At 36.2% G+C, this 12733-nt stretch overlaps 1 protein-coding gene across 1 annotated transcript in view; it reads right to left on the reverse strand.

The window, feature by feature from the left end:
• LOC129260951 (phosphomevalonate kinase-like) overlaps nt 1–3625 on the reverse strand; it is a 60398-nt gene extending 56773 nt beyond the window's left edge. The window contains exon 1 of the mRNA XM_064114192.1: nt 3286–3625. The gene's annotated coding sequence lies outside the window, so the exon portion shown is untranslated. The remainder of the gene's footprint in view (nt 1–3285) is intronic.
• Nucleotides 3626–12733: the final 9108 nt, after the last annotated feature.

Raw genomic sequence — 12733 nt, forward strand, 5'->3', positions numbered from 1 at the left:
AGTTTCACATCAGAATATCAATAATTGTCTGCTCACGCTTCACGATCGCATTATTAATGATACCCAATTAACTATATCCTATTTATGATTACAAAAATGAATAGTGTCCTGCTTTTAGGTCTAAAATCTCAATTTTCTTCCTCGCATCAATTGTTTAGTTACATACCTATCCCATTTATTAATACAAAAAGTGTTTAGAATGACCATTTTTTAGGTCGGAATGTCAAAAATTCGCGCTCGCATTATTGAAATATATACCGTCTTCGTGGGTAACTGAAAGCAGTCCTTAACAGGTCCCTTTTTGATAATGCTAGAATACAAATTTCTGCACGTGCTTGGCGTTTGCAGTAACCATCTAGTTACATATGAATCTTGTTCAGGATCACACATACCATTGCCCATAATATTTTTTTAAAAAATCGCTCGCGCTTCGCGCTCACACTTTTTATAAGGCTTATGAGATTAGGCCTAGTTCATGTTTATGTTGTTTTATAAGAATAAAACTAAGAAGTGACTGATCGGGGAAAACATAGGTGAAGATAATTTCGGGCCCCGTCCCCTATTGGCGAAAGTCCGATCCGCCCTTGTGACACATACACACACACCGGAAAAAATGGCCGGTGCCCCCCCCCCTGAAAAAGCAAGGACCCCCCCAGTGCCCCCCCCCCCCAGGAAAAAATCCTAGCTACGCCACTGCAGTGCATGGAACGTATTCTAACGTCAGGCACAAACTAACGTCAGTGATCTTGATCCCCGTCTTCACCCCCAAATTAAGGATTTCTTAGCTGAAAAAAAAAAATTGACAAGCAAAAAAAAAAAAAAGATCTTCAGTTCACGTTCAAAAGAGGGGACATAGGATAAGTCTTTTTTTGTTGCATTTCGACATTACAAATTATTAATTTGGCTTCTCAAAGGGGGGGGGCACGTCCCCTGGATCAGTTGTAAATCGTCAGGGGCAGTCTGCCCCCCCCCCCCCTTTGGTACACTAGTTGTTCCATGCTGATACAGTGTAGATCAGAGTCCAGATCTAGTAGAGACTAGACTAGAACTAAGATATTTTTTAAATTAAAGATCTAGGACTAATTCTGTATACGGACTAGACAGCTGGCAGCCGTCCGTTTCGAGGAGTTTTTTAACTTTTTTTTTTTTTTTTTCTGTATTTGGTGAGTGAAGCCAACGGAGTTCAGCTGAACAACCAACATAACAGAGACCGAAGCTTTTGGTCTATATACGGACTAGACATATTAAACCATGGTAAATAAAATCAAAGGTAAAGTTCTGAATTTACCGGTTCGAAGTTAACCATAATTATGGCATTAGTCGGCTATTACTAGTATTAGTACCGTATTAGGCATTAGATTTAGACAGGTCCAGATTTGAGGTAAAGTTAATGCGCTAGCCTAAGCGAGCCCTAGCCTAGCACATGTCTTGCCATTAATGGCAGCTTGTTTGATATTGATAAGTGTTTAAGAATTTGCCACATATTTTTAGATAGGCCTAGACCTTTTCCTCCAAATGCTGATAATCATATATAATTTCAAAAACTTGAGAGCTTTATTACCTACTAGGCTACACCATGTACACTGCAGCCCGGAATACACTCAAATGTTGACAGTAAAAAATGAAAAATTACATGTATTGTAGCCTTGTAGGCAAACGGTATCGTCGAGGTACGTACGTACGTACGTAGGCACCAACGAACGTAGAGGGCAGCAACACACAAGCGTGTTGCTCTAAGGAAGGTCAACTCCGCTCGAATTTTGTGACCACTTTAAAAAATAAGGTGGGGTTTTGGGAAATTTGTCGAGTTGATTTTTTTTCATTTGTTAATTTCAAATATTTTTTAATGAACAATTATTAGATCGGTTATTCTGGGTATAAATATTAAAAATATTACTTTCATTTTTAAAGAAAATATTTAGCTTAAATAATCATGATTTTGACATTTTTCCTCATTTTGGAATATTAAGCCTGTGACGAGGATACCTCATATCTCTTATTTTCTTCTGCTGAATTTCGCTGCACCACTAATAAATGCATAGACAACCACCTTAATAATCGAGGTAATTTTTCTTGCCTGGGTGCGCCGAGTCTGGGCCGGTCGCGCAGCTAGCTAGTGACGTTGATGATGCGCTGGGGCTTCAGGCGACTCGTCATAGATCTAGCAACTTAGACAATGACGTCTAATTTGCCTGGCCTGATTTGAAGTGTAATGGCTTCAGGGCTGATGTTTATCAACGATGATTGTTCAAGGTTAGATTTCAAATTTTAAATGTCATTTGACTTTTAAGTCTATAAATCTGAAATAAAGGCGCTGTATCCCCGAAATCCGGGTCTAAATTTCAACTCTGAGTCCGAGACCATAGCATGGACGGCGAAAAAACAACCCATGCATCGGATGCATTGCATTGGCTGCGCGCTGCACTGCAGCTGCACTTTGATGATGGGTTCAGCGAAGAGCTCAGAGAAAATAAGGTGGTTATATTCAATCCCGAAATGCTTTGCGAGTGGTCACAAAATCGTCTCGACGCAAATCACCTAATACAGCCGTCTGGTGAAATCGCTGATAACAACAATCACTGATTTGGTAATTATTTTAGTTTCCTGAAACTTATATTTGTAAAGTTTTAAATATCAAAGTATGTTTTTATATGTATGTATATTCCTCAACATATTTTTTAAGTTATCTTTGATATTGTTGTAGTCATATTCTTTCATATTCGTTTTTTGATCGCTACTAATTTGTTGTTGTATTGGATCGGCATTTGATTTCGTTGGCATAAACAATAAAATACGCGCGTATCGAGTTGACCTTCCTGTCTAATATAACTTAGTCTTAGACTAAGTCTAAGTTGAAAAGTGCCTTCACCCGTTGAGTTGGTGGCGCCATCCCTGCAATTAACCGCCTACGGCCTATAGAGTGGGCTAAGGTTTCCGCCGCCGAAAGCTCCGGCGGCGCAGCTCCTTATCTTTGGCTCGGGTCTTATGAAGGGTAGTCCCATATGCTAAATTTTATGAACTGTTTTTGGTAGAAAATAAATGGATTTCCCCTAAAATAACATTAAACAACTTGTTAAAATATCATTCAACCTTGACAGTCATTGTAAAACATTATTTTCAACACGTTGATGTAATTTTTGCAAAACATGATTACACAAAACTTGAAAAAATGCAATTTTTCTCTCTTACCAAACACTTTTTTCGACATTATTTTGGAAGCCGATTTACGCAAAATAACACCAGACGTATCTACAAAAAGTTAACTTTATATGTTAAAATACTCACATTGGCGTCTAGAAAATATATCCATGAGTTGAAAGTGTCGAGGTATTTAATCATTGAATGTGAGAAAACGTGTAGTTTATTGAAATTTCCGGAGGCATGCACTAAGCAGAAGATCACAAGCGCAGAAAATATGCCAGAGGTAACTAATTGGGGCTCCATGAAATATCGGACCAATCAGAGCACACTTCCGGTTTCGCCACTCTGTCTATTGCATAGAGATATATACTAATAACGCGTAATAATTAGTATACATCATAGAGATGTATACTAACTACGCGTTACTAGTATACATCTCTATGGTATACATCTCTATGGTCTATTGATAACTCTGACGCTTGTCAAGGCCCTATATAAACAAGGTTGCGACACCGGAAGTAGCCGCCATTTGCTCATGGAGCTTTTGAATAGTTCCAAATTCACCGAAGTTTGTGTACAAAGTCAATGGGGAAGATTTTTCGACAGCAAATTTCAGGTAATAACAATTGTTATTAAGAAAAACAAAATGATAGTTTTTAAAGATAATTTTATGTGCTTCATTTTGATATGATTGGTTTGCAATAATTTTGAATTTTAACATGCTTTTTTACTAATTTTTAATAGTTCCAAGGCGTAAACATGACAGTAAAGATACGGTATGGGACTGGCAACCGTAGCCGGCAGTGCGGCTGGCTCAGTAGCCCGATATACGCTGTGGTTGTGTTTCCTGATGGGTTGGGTGTCCGGACTCACGACATCTCCTTTAATTTTGAAAAGTTTACAAAAAATACAAGCAATGTCTTTGATTTTTTTTTTAGCACAGAATGTAAGAAAATATTATAAAGAACAAATAATGATGGTGATAAGCATTATTCAAGCTATATTTTTTGCTTTATTTTGCTGAGAAGTGAGATAAAATTAAAAAAAAAACAAGTGAGATAAAACAACAGCAAGCCTAACAAAACTTCTACAATTTACAAATACAAGGCTTCATTTTTCAGTGTCAGGACACCAAACCCCTCATCGATGTTCCACAGATCCAAAACAAATTTCCTGAAAATGAATCCCAAATTTCCTGAAAATGAATCCGAAATTTTCTGAAATTCATAGACAATTCCTAGAATTTTCCATTTTGATTTTTAATGAAAATCTGGCAATAATAATTAATACAGTGAGCTTAAATTTTGTCATCTTGTCCTCTTGAAAAATTGGAACAAAATTACGAAATGACGAGCGCAGAAAATTTTGAGCTCCGACGATGGAGCCTATGTCTGGATCCGGAGGAAGATCTAATGTTAGATCTAAATCTTTGTAAAATATTTCATGAATATTTTAAAGTTGCTACGGTAAATTGTCATTTAATTTTAATCATGGGCGGATCCAGGATTTTCAAAAAGGGGAGGCACATTTTCCTGAGGAAGAAATTGACATGCAAAAATAAAAGGGACTTCACGTTCAAAGGGGGGGGGGGGCACACTTCTGCATTTCTACATTACAATTTTAAATTTTGCTTCTCAAGGGGCCCCCCTTGTAATTTTTGGATTTCCCTGAATTTCCTGGATTTTTTTTCATTTCTGGAACCTTTCCTGGAAAAAGTAAAAGTTTCTTGAATTGCGGGAAGAGTGGAAGCACCCCATCCTCTTGCACTCTCCAACCACTCTTTCTGTCTTGAGTCTACGCAACATTCATGTACAATGCACACTCAAAAAGACAGATCCATTAAGTTATTTGTTTTCATTCTAGACTTAGAAATCTTTTTTTTTTATTCACAAGAGCGCTCAAAAACTTTTAATTTTGAGCATATTTTTGTGAGGCCCTCTGTGACTGATGCAGATCTTCATCTCCACAGACTCTCTTTTTAATTAGAAAAAAATTATAAATTTCAAGAATTCAATTTAGTTTTGTGCCAAGGCATTTTTTTATGATGATGAATTCACTGTATGGTCAAAATTGACTGTTCCAAAATATCAAGTATTCATCCAGTCTAGATCAAGAGAAAATTGACAATCTTGTTCACCACACAGGTTAATTACTAACTGTGGACAAGGTTATCACAACCTTGTGATAAAAGTGGTGTTAGCTTAGCACTGCATTTTTTAAAAGCGGTTTAAGACCACATGGATGTTATCACAACCTTGTAGTATTGGACAAGTGCCCCTATCATACCACTAGTTGCATGTCCGGACAGGTTGGGTATCTAGACCAAAAATTTCTTCGACTAGGCCAAGTAATTTGAAATGGTTTGGAATTAAAATCAATTCTTTGTAGTTTTTCAAAGAAACTTTAAAGGCCTAATTTAGCATACATGCACATGTAGACCTCTACTCTGTTGATATGTATGGTGTGATAACTAAGTAATTACAAAAGCCAATGATAATACGTGCTTAGTTGACAAGATAATCATTGATGCACCAAACTTATCTAAGTTAGATCTAAATGTAGATTTTTTTTTTCAATTTGATTGTGGAAAATAAAATAGGCCCTACATGTAATTGCTGCCAATTGATCTGTTTTGGATGAGAGGAACTACATGTACTGGATAAGCCAGTAAGCTGTGTAAGTATGATTGTTTGATTTTCATCATGATTGTGATAAGATGTGATTATATTACATACATGTAGGGCTACATTGTGCAGTCAATCTTTCTTATTTCCTTGAAATGTTCTCCTGTAAATCTTTCATCATGTATCATTCCGCCTGTCTTCTGACCGCATTTTGTGCAATGTTGGATGAGTTCGACTCTCATGAAGTTCCAAATTTAAATTAAGAACTTTCATTGGTGGCAACAGCATAAAATGAGGGTCAATCTCTCACTCTCTACCTATTGTTTCTTCTATTTCATATTTAGTGTACATGTAATGATAATATAGTTGGATCATGCATTAATTTAGATAGTTGTAAAGAGGTTGTTTTATTAAGCAAATACATGTTAATGCCAATATGAACTTTATATGGCATTGGATGGGTGAGGAGGTGCCATGGCCACATTAGTTTAGTCTGCAGGCACAGACCAAATGAAACTTGTTCTAAGTGTGGCTCCACGTAAGGACTAGCACATACAATACTTGCTGTCTGAGCGAGAGGGCTTTCAGTACACAAGGCATGAGTAGGACAACAAGAACACACTTGTCGCAACGTCAAGATTGGGTGGTCCTTTTCAGGACCAACATTTGCCCAAGAAAGATACATGATGACCATGAAACCTACTACACTATCTCAGATGTTTTTTGCTACACTATTCTTTTTTGCCATGGAAACTTCCAGAACAACATCTGAGATGGTACAGAGATTGAAGATTTTTGGTCTAGAAAATGTGCAAAGTATTGGCAGTGCAGAAATGAAAGTAATATTTAAAAAAAAAAGGAAGCTACATGCAAACCAACTGGATTACTAAACTCATTTGTCCATGTACTGACACCATGAAAGCATTTAGGGTTATCATAGACTTGGTGGTCAATGATGTTCGAATATGCCTCGTGAGAATTGAACTCACCCAGTACACAACAAAGAGTTTATAGCCAAATTGGTACTAGGCTAGACAGGAATAACCATTTCTAGGGATTTATTTAACAATTTCTGACATTTTACTAAGTGAGAGAAGCCAACACAGTTCAGCAAAACAACCAGATACAGATACTAAAGCTTTTGGTCTAGTACTGTACTAGGCCTACTTGGGTATTTCACTTTCCTTCGGAATAGTTTTACATCACGGTGGCAACTATAAGGATAACCCTGGCCTGTATCATATATGAAAATAAAATAAAGCATGTTGATCTCGAGAGCAACGAGGTACATGTATGTAAGGCATTGAAATGGTATAAAATCCAAAGAACACCATGGTATGTTTTTACAGGGCATAAAGGGTAGAAATATTAAGAACGCTATGAAAAATTATGTAGCGATAGGAATATAAGGGGAAACTAGCACTAGCCTTATTCTGGTGACAACTGACAAGACCACTTATCCAATGTAAAATTTTATATAAGTAACCTAACGTTATCCTGTAAACCTTGTGCTGTGTGGTGATTGAAATGAATAAATATTTACTTTCTTTTTTTATGTTCTTTTGATCTAAACTGGATAAAGCACTTCACTATTTGGTACAGTCCTGGTTGTAAATTCATTTTATGCATTGGCCCCAAGCCCCCAAAATGAATTGAATTCTTGAAATTAATTTTGTTCTTATTAAAAATAAGGTTAGTAGAATTGAATATCTGCATTCTGCACAGCACTTATCTCACTTTCCATCAATTAATAGGCAATATATGTTTCATCTTCAAAATCTAAATTCACAAGCTTGATTCAAATTGTCATAGTTGATTTTAATATTAAATGAACATAATTCCCAATTAAGGATACCAATAATCTTTCTTATAACATGTTTGCATACATTTTTTGCCTCTACATTTTGTCATGTTTATTTCAACTCACTGCATGTAGATCTAACGTTAGATCTATTTGGTATTATTAATAGATCTAGTAACATTTTTTGCTGTACTTTTTGTTAATAGGGCCACATGGAAAACCACCAAGTTGATGATATGTGCCGCCCTGTGGCCTATTTAAACATGTTAAATATCAGAAATAAAATAAAAAATAAATAAATTAAGGAATAAGGGCCCACTCAGTCAAACTCAAACTAAAGACAAGCACAAAGATTTGCTCAAAATAATCATTCATGTTTTTGAGTGCTCTGGTAAAAAAAATCAAATTCAGCTAAATTTACAACGGCGCAAAATCTACAATAAGAATTTAGGACATGAAACTAGTATTTATGGCACCACATGACATTCCGGTACATACTCACCTCTCGCTCTCCAAACGACCCGTGGGGGGGGGGCAGCAGAACCTTACATCCAGCCCGACAGTTCCGGGGAAAATTAGTGCAGCGTCCCGCTCGCTACCAGCAGCAGTGAGCATTTGCGGCTTGCGACGAACTCGGTTGCCATTTTTCAAATCAACGATATTTCACGGATTTTGTTATAAGATTGTACAAATTTGATAAATTTAGGTGGTCGCTAATATATTGATATGGATGTGCAGTGTAAAAATGAATTTCTAACGTCGATTTCCGATATAATTATAAAAAATGATTCAAAATTTTGCACGCATTTCCAATGGTAGCAGTCGACAAAAAGGCCCGGTTGGAACTATTCGAGATCCTTCAAATTTGACCTTTGACCCCTGTTGTCGCAACCTTGTTTATATAGGGCCTTGACGCTTGTGTGTTGCTGCCCTCTACGTTCGTTGGTAGGCACTTTTGACGACAAAGTACAACGAGGGGCGATGAAAATTAATGTCCAGCTCTGCGTCACTCTCAATGGGACGGTTCGCTAATGAATATTCATTAGATCGTGATCGTGTGTGTACAATATTGAGTGTGCATAACCACAGAGAGCTGTCAAATGGTGTGTGTATATAAAAACACGTTATACAGAGAATGAGTAGTACAGTGTAGAAAATTAAAAGTATACAATGAAAAGAGGAAATAATACAAATATGTATGGAGGACAATGTAAGATGAGATGAGACAAGTGTACAGTGAGGTTTTTTTTTCAAAAGAGAAAATAATTACAAAAGAGGAAATAATACAAATTATGGAGGACAATGTAAGATGAGATGAGGCAAGTGTACAGTGAGGTTTTTTCAAAAGAGGAGATAATATAGATATATGTGGAGGACAATGTAAGATGAGATGAGTTTTCAAATGGCGTGTGTGTATAAAACAAAGTAGGAGTTTATTTAACTGAGAATGAGAAGTATAGTGTAGAAAATAAAAGTGTACAATGAAGTTTTACAAAAGAGGAAATAAGCCTGGGTGAGGCAAGTACAGTGATGCTTTTTTTCTCAAAAGTATCAATAATAGAGGCAGTATATACAAATAGAGGACAATGTCAGAGGAGATGAGACATGCAAGTGTACAGAGAGGTTTTATCAAAGAATGCATAATGATAAAATGTATATGGAGGACAATGTAAGATGAGCTGAGGCAAGTGTACAATGAGGTTTTACAACAGAGGAAATAATACAAATATATATGGAGGACAATGTAAGATGAGATGAGGCAAGTGTGCGGTGAGGTTTTTTCAAAAGTAAATATATACGGAGGACAATGTAAGATGAGATGAGGCAAGTGTACAGTGAGGTTTTTTTCAAAAGAGGAAATAATATGGAGGACAATGTAAGATGAGATGAGGCAAGTGTGAGGATTAAAAAAAGACGGAATGAATAGTGGATGCAAATATATGTAGAGGACAATAGAAAATGAGATGATCGAGGCAAGTGAACAATTAGGTTTTAAAAACAATTAATATTATAGAGGAAAAAATACAAATATATGGAAAGGACAATGTAAGATGAGGTGGGCCAAGTGTACAATGCGTTTTTTTTTCTTCAATCAATGGTGTAGAATTAATTGCAATACAAATTGAAACTCATGTGGAGGTGAGGCAAGTGTGCGGGATTTTGAAAAGGACTGTAGTTAAAGGACAAGTCCACCCAAACAGAACGTTGATTTGAATAAAAAGAGAAAAATCCAACAAGGATAAAAACTGAAATTTTCATCAAAATCGGATGTAAAATATGAATTTATGACATTTTAAAGTTTCACTTAATTTCACAAAATACTGTTATATTCACATCCTTGGCAGTATGCAAATGAGGAGACGGATGACATCACTCACTCACTATTTCTTTTGTATTTCATTATAAACAATATGAAATATGAAATATTCAAATTTTCTCCATGTTTCCTCCCAGTACATGTGCATTTAGCATTGTTTAATACTATATGGTTCAATCAAGTTGGTCCTTATTGTCAAATCTGTTAAAATGAAATATTGTATAATTCAAATAATTCAAATAATAAGACAATCGAATGTTTCTTTTGCATATCACTGTTTTGTGAAAAACAAGCGAAACTTTAAAATGTCATAACTTTCTTATTTTACATCCGATTTTGATGAAATTTTTAGTGCTAAATTGTTGGATTTTTCCCTTGTTATTCAAATCAACATTTTGCTTGGGTGGACTTGACCTTTAAGAAAAAAAAACGTTATAATGAAAATAAGTGAATAGAGGCTTATGTAAGGGGAGGTGAGGCAAGTGTACAAGGTTTTTCAAAATGAAGTTTAATGTAGAAAAAGTGTACTAATGCATTTAAATGAAAGGAGGTTAATGTAAGGCGGAGGTGAGGCAAGTATACAAGTTTTCCCTTATGAAAAGATGCCAATGTTAAGAGTAGGACCAGGAGGCGAGTGTATAGAAGGTCATAGTTTCGGTCATGTTCGCTCATTTGGTTTACGTAGCAGACGATGCTAGCCTGCTAGTATATAGTATACTTACGCAGACCCTATTGCAAATCAAAATCAATTCCGGACTTGATATCTGCTTCGTCAAACTGTATCTCTATTATAAATATCAGTAGGCAAATCTTTATAGTACAAGAACATTGTTACTTTCAATATTAAATGCGTTAATTTAGTTTGTTTGGACTGTATTAATTGTTTCAAATGAAAAGGGTCTAGGAACGGAAACTATCATACGTTAGTCACGTGACTTTGTACACAGAAATATGCCATGTTCTGCCTGCTCGATCTCAAAGTTTGGGAGAAAAATGAGATGTAACCATTATACCAGTCATAAAGTAGTATACATCAAACTGTATATAGGTAATCTATTTAGCATTGAGATGACAATAAATCTCGACCTCTTTGACCCTTAGGCATGTTAGGGATATTCCAGTGGGAAAACAAAGGTGCCAGGGTCTCGAAAATATTGGTGATTTCAGACCGTTTGCCATAGCAAAAGTTGTGAACATGGACACTTTCAAATGAACAGCGAGACGTAAATCAATTGTAATAATATTTACATCAAATTAATGGAATAGGATAAAATTTTCACACTATTATCAATCTGGTGTGAGATTATTAATAGTTATAAAGATATATCCGGATTTCTGCAATATTACGTTCATGAAAACCACTGTTCCCTGTGTTGAAGCTGTGTGCAGTGGCGTAACTACGGGGGGGGGGCATGGGGGGCACGTGCCCCCCCCCCCCATCGGCTGGCCAAAAAAAAAAGAAACGGGGAAAAGGAGAAAAAGAGGGAGAAAGGGAGAGAAACGTAGTGGGGAAAGAAGAAATTATTGTTGATCATAATGTTATATTATGTTATAATTATGTTATGTTATATTACATAAAAAAAATTATAACTTTATGAAACATAATTTGCACAGGGCCTATGTCTTCATTGTTCCTGGTGCTCGCATTGTATGTTTAACAAGATATATAATCCTGTTGTACTAAAACCTCCCGTTTTCAAGTCAATATACACCAAATATATTTCCTCGCACTTCGAATTATTATTGTTTATGTAGTGACATATGCTTCTATTTCATGACTACTAAAGTGATTGCCCCATTTTAAGGTCTTAATATAAACCATTTCCTGTCCGTGCTTACGTTCGCATTCGTGGATTGGTGAGATATGTCTGTTCTTCATGAATTCCCATAATCAGTTGTTAAAATGTCCCTTTTTCTGATCTGAATATCAAAAATTTTCAGCTTGCGCTTCGCGCTCGCATCATTTGGTTAATGAGATGCGTATATGATAATCATGATTACAATTACTACAAAAAGTGCTTCATGTGTCATTTACATGTAATTCTAACAAGATCAGCATGCGCTTGGCACTCGCATTATTATGGTGAGATATGTACTCTGAATGTATTCCTTAAAAAAATAGTCCTTATATCCCTGTTTTGGGTCAATAATATGCAAAAATTTAAGCTTGCGCTTCGCGCTCGCATATTTGTGTTAGTGGAATACGTATGATCTTCATGAATTCCTACAAACAAGCCTTCAAATGTCCCTCTTCAGGTCTGAATTTCCTAAATTTTCAGCTCGCGCTTCGCGCTCGCAATATTTGATTAGTGAGATGCGTATGTTAACCATCATTACAATGATTACAAAAAGTGATTCATGTGTTTAGATGTATATTATTCTAACAAAATCAGCAAGAGATTGGCACTCACAATAGATGACTATGAGATATGTATACTCTTAATGGATTCCTAAAATATACAATGTCCCTGTTTGGGGTCAATATATACAAAAATTTCAGCTCGCGCTTCGCGCTCGCATGGTTTGTTTAGCGAGACAGGTATGTATTAATATGATTACAAAAATTTGCTTATAATTATGTCCTTTTTAGGTCTGAATTTCAGAAAATTTCAGCTCGCGCTTCGCGCTCGCATTATGTGATCAATGAGATACATATCCGTTTAATGGCACTGTCCTAAAAATGTCTCTATTATGTCAGTATACCTGGCAACTGAGCGCACTTCGCGCGCTCTTTAAGTGACTCAAAATTTTTGCTGGTGCCCCCCCAATGCCGTGACCCACGGTACGCCACTGGCTGTGTGTGTGGACTTTCGGACACTAAAATGCACGCGACTAACCATTATGTTTACA

Source organism: Lytechinus pictus, unplaced genomic scaffold (assembly GCF_037042905.1).
Source record: "Lytechinus pictus isolate F3 Inbred unplaced genomic scaffold, Lp3.0 scaffold_19, whole genome shotgun sequence".
In the NCBI taxonomy this organism is placed as follows: domain Eukaryota; kingdom Metazoa; phylum Echinodermata; class Echinoidea; order Temnopleuroida; family Toxopneustidae; genus Lytechinus; species Lytechinus pictus.